The sequence below is a fragment of the Hemicordylus capensis genome, chromosome 2 (assembly GCF_027244095.1).
Source record: "Hemicordylus capensis ecotype Gifberg chromosome 2, rHemCap1.1.pri, whole genome shotgun sequence".
In the NCBI taxonomy this organism is placed as follows: Eukaryota; Metazoa; Chordata; class Lepidosauria; order Squamata; family Cordylidae; genus Hemicordylus; species Hemicordylus capensis.
Window position 1 is genome coordinate 108,981,330 of NC_069658.1, and position 11,139 is coordinate 108,992,468.

Genomic DNA, 11,139 nt, shown 5'->3' on the forward strand with positions numbered 1-11,139 from the left:
CCTGTCAATCAATTTTATTGGATGACCTCAAGTTCTAGTGTTATAAGAGATAAAGTTATCTTTATCCAGTTTCTCCATCCATGCATTCTATCATGCCCCTCAAGTCACTTTTTTCCTAAACTAAAGCATCCTGATGTTGTAGCCTTTCCTCGTAAGGAAGATGCTTCAGCTCCCTGATAATTTTGATTGCTATTTTCTGCATCTTTTCTAACTCTGCAACATCCATAACTCTACGACAACCAGAACTATACACAGTATTGCAACTACACTTTTATTTGTAGGGCATTATAATATCAGCAGTTTTATTTTAAATCCCTTTCCTATCATTGAATTTGCCTTTTTCACAGCTAACACACACTGAATCATTGAATTATGCATTACAATCCCAAGCGCTCTTTCCTGATTAGTTACCAGCTGAAGCCCCATTAGTGCACATGTGAAGTTAGGATTTTTTTGCCCCAATATGTATTACTTTACACATTTGGCATATTGTTGCCATTCCCCCAGATCTTTTTGGAGCTCTTTGCAATGTTTTGGTTTTCACTATCCTGAGTAACTTGGCATGAAGCAGTAGAGCAGATATGAGAGCATCATATCATACAGAGGCACAGGATTGGTTCTCTGGTGTCACTTGATTTCCTAAAGTGGGAGGATTTGGGGCTGTCATGTAAATGTCCCTGTGAAGAGTGGTATCCTGCTCATCCGCCTGAAACACTGGTAGTGAGGGTTTTTTTTACCCAAAACTAGAGAGGTTAATAACCTTATACTTATGTGGACCAACATCACTGAGAAATATGTATTTTATCTCTACTTCCCTTTATCTAGCTTTTGCTGTCACCACCAAGCTCATCCTACTTGGGTTTTTATCCTGATAGCCCCTAGTAGAGTAGCTGAGGGCTGCGTGAGGAGAAAATATAACACCCTGGACACCGGATGAACTTTTAAGTAAAACAATACAAGTTGATTTATGTGCAAGCAGCTTAAAGGTTTCTCTCTGCCAAAGCAGAGCTCCACACTCATTATGGTTTCTATAACAATAACAAGGCTTGGCTACAGTGCATATATTGTATGATGTAAGATTTGTGAAATACAAACTTCACCCACTGACAGACACCCTGCGCAGTCTATATGGACAGATAGAAAACAATCTGACTGAGCTAGCCGCAGTTGGATCACCTATCACCTATAGACAAAGATCTTGGAACCCCACCCATCCCAGAACAGATCCTATCTCCCTAGAGATCCACTCTCTAGCCCTGTTCATCCCTATCTAACACTCTGAGCTTACAGAAAGTCAGTTTAACTGCCACTCTCTGCTCCATTCTAAAGCCCCTCCCTTAAGAATCCCACCTGGAGGGCAGTTCCTTGGGCTTTAAAAGATGATTGACAGGACTGGAGCTGCTGCCAACTATTGAAATCCCTGCAGTTCCCTCCTCTGACCAGCAGCTCCAGTGGCACAGGAAGCAGGAAACAAGTACGTGAACTGCAGATTTAATTACCTGCCTTGGAGTTTAGTTCTGTCTTCCTTCTAGCATGTGGTTTGCTACATTTGCTTTGGTCATATACAGTTGTTTGAGCCACAGGGCCCTTATAGCAAGGCGGCTCAACTTCGGCCTTCATGCAGATGTTGGCCTACAACTCCCATAATCCCTGGCTATTGGCCACTGTGGCTGGGTTTTATGGGAGTTGTAGTCCAAAAACAGCTGAGGCCTTGGGGAGGGCAAAGTTGAGCAGGTCTGCCTTATAGTGTGGTGCTCATCATGGCACTGTGGTCTGAATTATGTGGCTTGATCTGTGCAGAGGAAAGGGAAACTATAGGAAGTGGTTGGTCATGCTCTGTAGCAGGGCTTTGGGCCTTTTCCTGCTATTTGATTATTTGGGCCTTAGCTCTGTCCAGATTCATCTTGGCAATGGATACACAGATAAAGGTTCCAACAATACACACTTTTTTGTGCAACAGGATGGCTTCCCTGGGAAGTTCATCTTCTGTAAATGGAAGATTCATGGGATCATTGCTATCTGAGGCACTCATGCAAAATGGCAGTCCTGCCAGTCATTTCTCCTTCGTTTTATGATTAGTCATTATCCATTTATAATGTGCCAGCTTTGGCTTTGGCGTTGTAAAGAGAATGGATGACTGAGGAGTGGTAGATGTGTAGCTTTCGAGCAAATGAACCCCCTGTGACTATTCAATCATTAGTAATTCTTTTTTTTTAATCTCTTTTGTACACACATTGGTCTCAAGTTGTATAATGAAAGCCATGCAGCATCTTATGTGTGGTGCTGTAATTCACTTCTCAGCCATTATGCTCCTCTGAAGTTTCTTCCCAGGTTATTTCTGGAACTTTCTGATGTAGTACAGCTGTGTTCCCCCCCACCCCAACAATTCACCATACAAAAGTAATCACAAACATGAACAAGGCAATGTTTGCTGCACTGAAGAGGTATTTCCTGTGGTTAATACTTGTAGGCAACGGTAAGCTGTTAACGTATTACCTTTTTCTTTGAGAGTGCTGAAATACATATTTACTGTACTTATTTCCCAATAATATCTTGATTCAGATGGCAATTTGACTACAGAACATTAATCCACACAGCATAAAAGTACAGAGATCTCAGAGCTTTCCCCAAGGGAGGAAATAGTTAAATTTTAGTGTTTTCTGTGATATAGTGCACCCTGGGTAGTGCATTAATAGCCAACAACTTCATAACACTAATGTAAGCAGTTACTGGGAAATGTTTCTTATACAGTATTTTATTATGGTAAGATTGTACTCTACATAAAGTAAATACACTTGGCTTCTCTCCAGAAATGGTAGAACATGGCTGAATTGCAGAATCTGCTCAATCAGCGTTTGTGTCCAACAATAAATTAGAGCTAAAATAAATCTTGGCTTTGTTTTCTAAAGAGGGTGGGAGCTGAAATGATCAAGTATTCATTATAACACTAATGTGGAGTAATATGGAAATGGGTGTAACCTGACTTTCACACATCATTGACAAGAATTATTGGCCATTCAATGTTTAGCATAGTCATTTTTTCAACTCCTCAACTCTAAATCTTCCTCTCTCTTTTTCTTAAACAAACACTGGTGAAATAATTAATTTCACAGTGAACGTGAATCACCTGGACTTCTTTTACCCCAACTTCTTTCATATCTTTCAGAAGAGAAACCATGTACATTAGCTTACAACATTCTATAATTTGCTCTGTGTGCTTGAGTATCTGAAATTGAAGCTAGGAACCCGCTATGTCAACTGTCTCTGCTAACTGATAGTGTCTTGAGCCAACTGAGTTATTTTATATTAACTATGAAACTAACTATTTTTAGTTTCAGCTAATACATGAGAAAAATGGCATCAAAATCCACCCAAAATGTCTGAATCACAAGTAATAATATAGGAAATTGCTGGACAAATATTGCACTCAGTCTGTTGGAATTCTTGGGAGTTCGAAGCCAGCATCTTCAGACAGAAAGGTGACTTGGAAGTCCAGTGAGTGAATAAAGCTCTGTAAGGTATGTATGTATCTTTGACATGTAGATACCATGCACCTCCCAAAGTGATTTACGTAAACACATTGAAAAGGTAAGCATAATCAAAACCCAAACAACAAGCAACAAGAAGATTCTTTTTTCAGCCGTACCTTTACATGTTGTACTCTTCAGGCTAATTATCTTTTATGACTGTGCATTTATTGGGAGCGGGGAGAAAAACATGCAATGAGAGTTACATTCATTCTGAAACAAATGAGCGATTGGACAAATGACACCCATTTCAAATTCATTTGGGAGTACTTACCTGGTTGGGCTGGCAGCAGAGCTCATTTTGGCATTTGCCTCCTAGTGGCCACTGTTATGTCTGGACACTGCGTTATTCTGGGACATTCTGGGAGGAAATGGCAGCCATTGGGAGGGAGCTGCCAAAACCCAAATGGGCTCTGTTACTGCTGCCACGGCAGGCAGCAGCAAAAAATAGTGGCTGACATTCTGACCAGCTTGTCCTGTTAATTTCAGTGAGACTTTCTTTGAGTAGTTTAGTCAGGATGTCAGCCAGTGTGTAAAGGATCATAATGAAAAAGAACAGTGAAGCAAATGTGATTTTAACAAATGAATAATGCAATGAATGAGGTGCGAAATAACGATAATGAATGGAATAACAAAATGCAAAAAATGTCTTATACGTCCTGACAGTTCCTTTTAGCCCTAATTGACTGGATTTTCTTGTGAAAATGTCATATGGGGCTAAGTCAAAAGTCATGTCATCTAGCTATATCGACATATAGGCAACACTGAAACTGCAAGTCTGTTAAACCACTTCTTAGGTTCCTACTCCAATGCTTGTAAAATGCTCAGGAGGTAGTTACCACTCTGCCCACCTGGGCTTGTTCTGCCCTTACCAAAAGGCAATTGTGTACCCACAGTTCATAAGAGTGAGTACAACTCCAGAGTGGAATAAAAGGTATATGCCCCATGAGTCCATATGTTGTTAGATTTGCCTGTATGTGTGCCTGTTGGCCGCTAGAGGCCACTGGCAGGCATGCCAAACTGGCTTGGCTTTTGTTCAGTTTCTTTCCCTACTGGAATCTAGAATAGGAACGTGGGGGAAGCCTACATGGAAATGCATGTGCCACAGTAGAAAAATAGATGCTGTACAAACAAGCTGCCCAGAAAGTAAGAGAAAGGAGAACAGGTCACATGCTGTAGCTGTACAGAAGAGGGAAAGTTAGTAGGTGTAGAAGAATAGCTGTGTAAGAGCGGATGTTAGCAGCTGTACACTAAGCTACATGTGCACCTGCATAAAGGTCCTTTTTCTATGGATCTGTTAAAGGCATGGGAACCCTACTTTGCATCTAAGATTGCCATGTTTTTAGAAAACTTCTGTCTAAATTAGATGTGCAAATTCAATGTTGCAAAATGTGTATTTATTTGTAACTAATCTAACTTTAAAAATGGCCCCTGATTTCAAAATACCCTCTATCCACAAAGGTGTACCATCAGTTACGCCATAAAGCTCTGTGGAACATCTTAACACTACATTTCTTCCATAGGTCTTTACATTGTAGAAAATCCCACAGGTAATGCCACGGCTCTCTTTATAATGTTATCCCATCTATCAGAAGTTCAACATCCTCAAGGCATTCCATAGTTTAAGATGTTCCCCCTCCTACTTCTTGATTGTCTACCATTTTAGGAATTTATTTCCCTACTTTTAGAATCCAGGGGTGAGTGACATGTTGAAACTCATTTGGAAAGGAGTAAATATCCAATCTCTTAAGGGATAGGAGTCTGTGAAAATTCTAGAAGGCAACTATTGGCATGCTTTCATTGGGAACAGGATTTTGGAGCTCAGAATTCTTGCTATAGACAGACAAGCCCTCCCTAATCCAAACCATTCACTAAGTAGTTGGGAACCTACTCATCCTCTCCTTGTTGTAGCTTCCACTCCTCTGTCAAGTGTGTGGACCTTTCCAGACAATTAAAAAAAAGCACCTGGATTTGATCTATATCACTGAACATGTTATAGCCCAATTCAGTGCCTGTAGCTTAATGGACGGGGAGCATAATTGCATTTTTTAATAAAATTGAAAAATAAAATAAATTCATAGATTTGACTCCTTCCCTTCCCCAATTCTACTCCCTCCCACCCTTCCCTACTGAGGGTAGAATACATGGGGTTGTTTCATTTTATCTTCGGGCGTACCATCAGTTACCCCATAGAGCTCTGTGGAACATCTCAACCCTACACTTCTTCCATAGGTCCCTACATAGACTAAGAGAGTGTATGACTACCTTGAAATTACCCCGTGGACTTGATGACTTCACACCCAGGCCTCCATAGTTAAAGCCTTACACCCTGTCTACTACCCTAGTCATTTTCAAACGGTGCTTCAGGAAACTTTAGCATCCCTCAGTGAGAAGACTAGCAATGGTGGAGTTTTGGAGTCCCCCAAAGCCAGCTTGCTCATCACTGCACATCTTCCCACCATGCAACAAGGGGGCTGATAACCTTTTAAACATTTGAAAAGCACCATCAGTACATTTGTGTTCACCTGTGATCAGGAGTGTAGAGAGGTTCCCCATGGCCAAGGGACAAAGTTTAGTCAGGAGGCTTCCTCGTGAGCCCCAAGCCACCCCTCCTGTCCCTGATGTCAGATGCAAGGGGGCGTGGCAACCTTACCCCTCCCAAGCCTCCCCCTCCCTATCTCATGAACTCACCATTCAGTGAGTCAGGAGGGTGGACGCAGCAGTGCCAGCTTGACAGTGCAGATTGGGTGCGGGGGCAGCAGTGGGCAGCAGTCCAGGGGCAGCCCGTCCTCCGGCAGCTCCTGCATGGCAGCCAGGCTGGGGGCAGAGCAGCAGCGAGGGGCTGGGAGGAGGAAGCGCAGGGGAAAGTGCTGCACGCCCCAGCGGCAGCCTTGTGGGCCCCCTGACCCTCCAGGCTGAGGGACCTCCCCCCCCCCCTTGTCCAATGGATGTTACACCCATGCCTGTGATGGAATTATCTCCCCCAAGGAGACAGGTTTTTCACCACCACACCAGGATCTTTCTCTTCAATCAGACACTGGCAGATTAAATGAGAGGCAGTAGAGGCAACTGCCAATGGCGGCAAAATTCCCCCAGCGGCAAATTTTGGTTGTGTGTGTGGGGGGGGAGGATTAAAACTTTTAAAATTAAACTTTAAAACAAATCTATTTTTTAACTTTAAAACCACCGCCACGCAAAGAGGGTGGCGATACCCCTCTTAATCCAAGTCCGCCTACCTCCCAAATGATAATTATTGCCCGATTTTGGGCTTTTCTGCACACTTGTGCATGTGCAGAAAAGTCCCAAATCAGGTGATAGCTATCATTTGGGAGGTAGGCGGGCTTGGGCAAGGAGGGTTATCGCCACCCTCTCCACTGCATTGGCGGCAGAGAGGGCGGCAATACCCCTCTTAACCTGAGCCCCGCCTACCTCCCAGATGACTGCTATCACCCAAAATTGAGCCTTTCTGTGCAAGTGGGCTTGGGTAAGGAAGGTATCGCTGCCCTCTCTGCCACCGTGCTGCTGCTCGGCGGCGGTTTTAACGTTAAAAAAAAAGAGAGATTTAACTCCCCTCCTCCTTCCTCTCCTGCCACTGGGGCGGAAAATCTGTGGCTGCCTATGCGTGGCAAAGAGTTTAATCCGCCCCTGCAGGCAGACATTTGAATTATAAAATGGGCTGAGGGATAGGGATGCCAACTGACAAGCACAGGTTCACACATGGCTTTTTGAAAGGAAGAAATGGACAAGACTCCCCTTCCCAACCTTGTCAGTTTCACTGAAGACCAGACAAGGAGGCTGAAGAAAATGGCAGTCATTAAGAATGGGGATTACATATTGGTTTGTCATCGACCACATAGTGCTGGGATTCCATCTTGATCTAGCTGCTAGGCTATATAGGCCAGCATCCAGGTAAGCAATTGGAGGACTGGCTTGAAGGTATGTGTTGGCATGTAAAATGAGGGACGATTCTGGAGTGATGATTAAAAATTGTATGCAAATTTTGTTATATGTACGTCATTGGGAAGTATGACTTTATTTCACACAAAGACAAACAAATTCTCCACAATATATAATAAAATCATTCATATGTTTATTATTTAGAGACTGAGTGATCCATCATTGCACTACAGTAGTTCAGGAGAGCTCATCATTAAGCCTTTTAAAACCAAAGTAAAAAACAATAAAGGCACTGTTACTGCCTTCTTCACTTCACAGTTTTGCCATTAGTGAATAATTGTCATTTCTTTTTCCTTTCTCCCTCCTCTCCCCACAGATGATTATTTGAAAAATAGTTCCTTGGAACCTGTATCATTTCTTTCTCAATCACAAAAGTACTGTATCCCTTTAAAAGCCATGTGTAAGCAGTGGAAAGGTTCCCCATCTCCAATCCCTGGTCCAGTCCACATGCCAGTCTTGGGGATGATATGCTTATGTATGTATTTATATCCAACTTTTAAGACCAGATTACTTCCCATTTGCAATTCAAATCCATGCAAAGGAACAATACATTTAGGAGAAAAGGGTGGTGGTGGTATGGGAGGAGGTAGTCTCTTCTTGATGATATAATGCAGATTTCAGGTTCTTTCTACCAGAGATGAGGGACAGAAGAAGCTGCAGACAGACTCTAGAGCTGGTTAATTATATAGATGCCAAACCCCAGAAGCATCCCTTCTACATTATAGGTTAGGGTGTTATATATATGCTTTAATAAATTATTTGAGATTTACAAGGGTTAGGGTTGGGGTTACAAGGAAAGAAAAAACAGATAAGCCACAGGCCACCACTAATGCTGATCTGCTGCAGTCTCTCTCTGATGCTTCTCCTTTCCTGAGGCACAAAATGGCTCTCTGTCTCTTTGCCTCCAAGCAGTTCCCTTAAATACATTTTGAAAATCCCTCCTTTGTCTCTCCCCTCCCCACCCCCCAGCCAATGGGGGCATACTTGTCCATGACAACAATTGATTTGTATGATGACAAACCAACCAAGGAGATCTCAAGCCAATCAGAAGCCAGTGCCAGAAAACCAATCAGCAAGGGGAAAACATGGAGACAAAATGGTGCTTGAATCACTCCAATTGATTCAAGCTTAAATCAGGGTCAATTCGATTCTAACCTGAATCGATTCTAACCTGAATTCTAACCTGAATCTTTATTCTAAGGGTGATTTGATTCAAGCTCAAATGACTCAAAATGGCCCAATTGGAGATCAGCTCAACTTGATTTGCACGACTCTTATTTGTTCCTTGCCTTTCCACTGTCTACAAGGCAGCTAACATAAATATTAAAAATACAATTAAAGGCAAAATCTAAAGCATATTAAATTAACTAAACACTAAATTAGATGGCAGCAACATAACTAACAGATAGAAAACAGCAGTAGAACAACTATCAAGCTACTTATTATCAGGGCATGGTCTGAGGGGACATGATACATACACTTTGCTGAAACAAAGTAGGTCTAAGCCTGGTCAGTGCTTGGATGAGTGACCATCTGGGAACCTCATTTGTGCTGCCTTGAGTTCCATGATGGAGAAAAGTTTGGATATAAATGTAATAAACATATCATTAAAAGCTGTTCTTTAAAAAAAAAGTGTCTAAAAGAAACAAGAGTAGGCACCAAGTGAATGTCTCTAGGGAGGCTATTGCACACCATAGGTGCATACCACTGACAAGGCCTTCCCCTGGTAATTTCAGAAGGCAGGACTATCTGGAGCAGGGTGCCCAAGGCTGACCTCAATAAAAGGGCAAACTCTAACACCATCAGTGCTGAATCAGGATCAGTGTCTGAACAGTGCAAAGATGCATTTTGCTCTCAACTAGAAAAATCCAGAAATATATAGGAATAAACCATAAACAGGAATCACCAAACCAAGGGAGGGGAGGGCTCTAGGCTGAAGGAACTTGCTAACATCACATTTATGTTCACATTTTTATTCCCACACTACTTCCAAGGAGTGCAGGGTAGCTTTTATACTCGCAACAATCCTGTGAGATAGGTTAGGCCGGGAGATGGTGCCCAAGATTGCCTAATGAATACCACAGCTGAGTAGGGATTCAAATCCAGGTCTCCCCAGTACAAGTTAAACATGCAAACCACTACACCACATTGACTTTTTCTTATTTATGGACATACGTGTAAAATGAAGCAATTCTATCAATCGTGAGGGTGGCGGGAGTCATTAATATAAAATAGTCACTGCCTTTTCTGGTTTAGACAAAACTTGAAAGGAGCATAAGAAAACATTCTATTTTCATCCAGGTGAAAATCCTTATTTATGCTGATTTTTGAGAAAGGTGTGTGTACCTAAGTGTTCCACAATGGCTATGAGTATGTGATATTTTGGACAATATATTGGCTATGATTTTGAACCTTATTAATGTCTTACAGTGTTGTGATTCCCAGCATGAGATTCATTCAGTGTTCCATCTATGGAGACTGGGAGTTTGGGACTCATCAAGAAATTACCTTCCTTACAGATGGCTCTTGTGTTTCAACTATTACTAGCCATTTTTGCATGCTGAAGGTACTCTGTCCTGTAACTTCTGAACCAATATGTTGTGCATATACTGATTAAGGAATAAATACAATAACAAGCATTTATTACAATCTCTTCCTGCCATTCCCATTTAATATCACTCTCCTTTGCAGCTTGTCTGGTGAGTGTCCTGTTCAAACTGCCATGAAGATTAGAAACCAGTTGAAAAACTTAAAGAAGGCAGATTTCCACCCCCAGGTCTGTTGCCTCTCAAGAGTGGAATACTCAAATATCAAACATCATGAGGAAAGAGTCAGTCAAAAGTCTGGATGGAATGGATTTGGGGGAGTATCTAAAATGTACAAAGCCCTGCATCATCATCTTCTATGCAAACAATGCACATTCTAACAGTGAGGTAGCACTGGTTAACTACATGGTGAGGGCGGCTAATGCTGACAGACTAATGACAATATATGGCAAAAAAGGTATCCGTTGATTGTCCTTAGTGTGCTTAGCCATCTTTTAAAGTGAAACTATTTTAGAAATTGTTTGTGCCTCATTAGGCTGCCTCAGTCTCTGCAAACGAGAAATTTGCTTTAATGGCATTGTTTTGAATTGCTGAGGGAAGAATCTATCAACCGCAAGGTGCCCTGCTGCTGAACTCAGCCAAAAGGCTGTTAATAACTCCAGCAGATGTTTCAGCTTTTTAGGCCAATGGAGTCCTCCCCTCCCTTTTAGAGGCTTATTTGCCAACATGACACAAATCCAGAGGCCACTTTTGTTAATGCGCAAAGTAAGTTCTTCAACTGACAACAGATACAAAAACAATACACAAATGACAAATAAAACCATGAGATTATTGTTTGTGCTTCTGCAATTAATGTTTTAAGTGTAAAAACAATATGAAAGGAAAAGAAAACTCTTTCAGCTTGTGGATCGCATATTTATCATGCAGTACTACTACGTGTGGGTCATCCATGAAGTATGTCAGTCTTTTAAAGGCCTCTTGAAACCTCACCCTTGTTACATTTTGCACTAATTTAAGCAATATCAAATCTCCTTAGTCTTAACTTTGCTACACACACACCCTGTCCCTTGATGAGTGATATATTTTTGAATGGTCCTATTACAGGATCA

At 41.8% G+C, this 11,139-nt stretch overlaps 1 long non-coding RNA gene across 1 annotated transcript; it reads left to right on the forward strand.

The window, feature by feature from the left end:
* The first annotated feature begins 1,317 nt into the window (after window positions 1-1,317).
* LOC128345396 (uncharacterized) lies at window positions 1,318-10,879 on the forward strand. The gene is made up of 4 exons (XR_008316431.1): window positions 1,318-1,474; window positions 3,333-3,518; window positions 9,915-10,050; window positions 10,176-10,879. It is a non-coding gene; the product is annotated as an uncharacterized LOC128345396 (long non-coding RNA).
* Window positions 10,880-11,139: the final 260 nt, after the last annotated feature.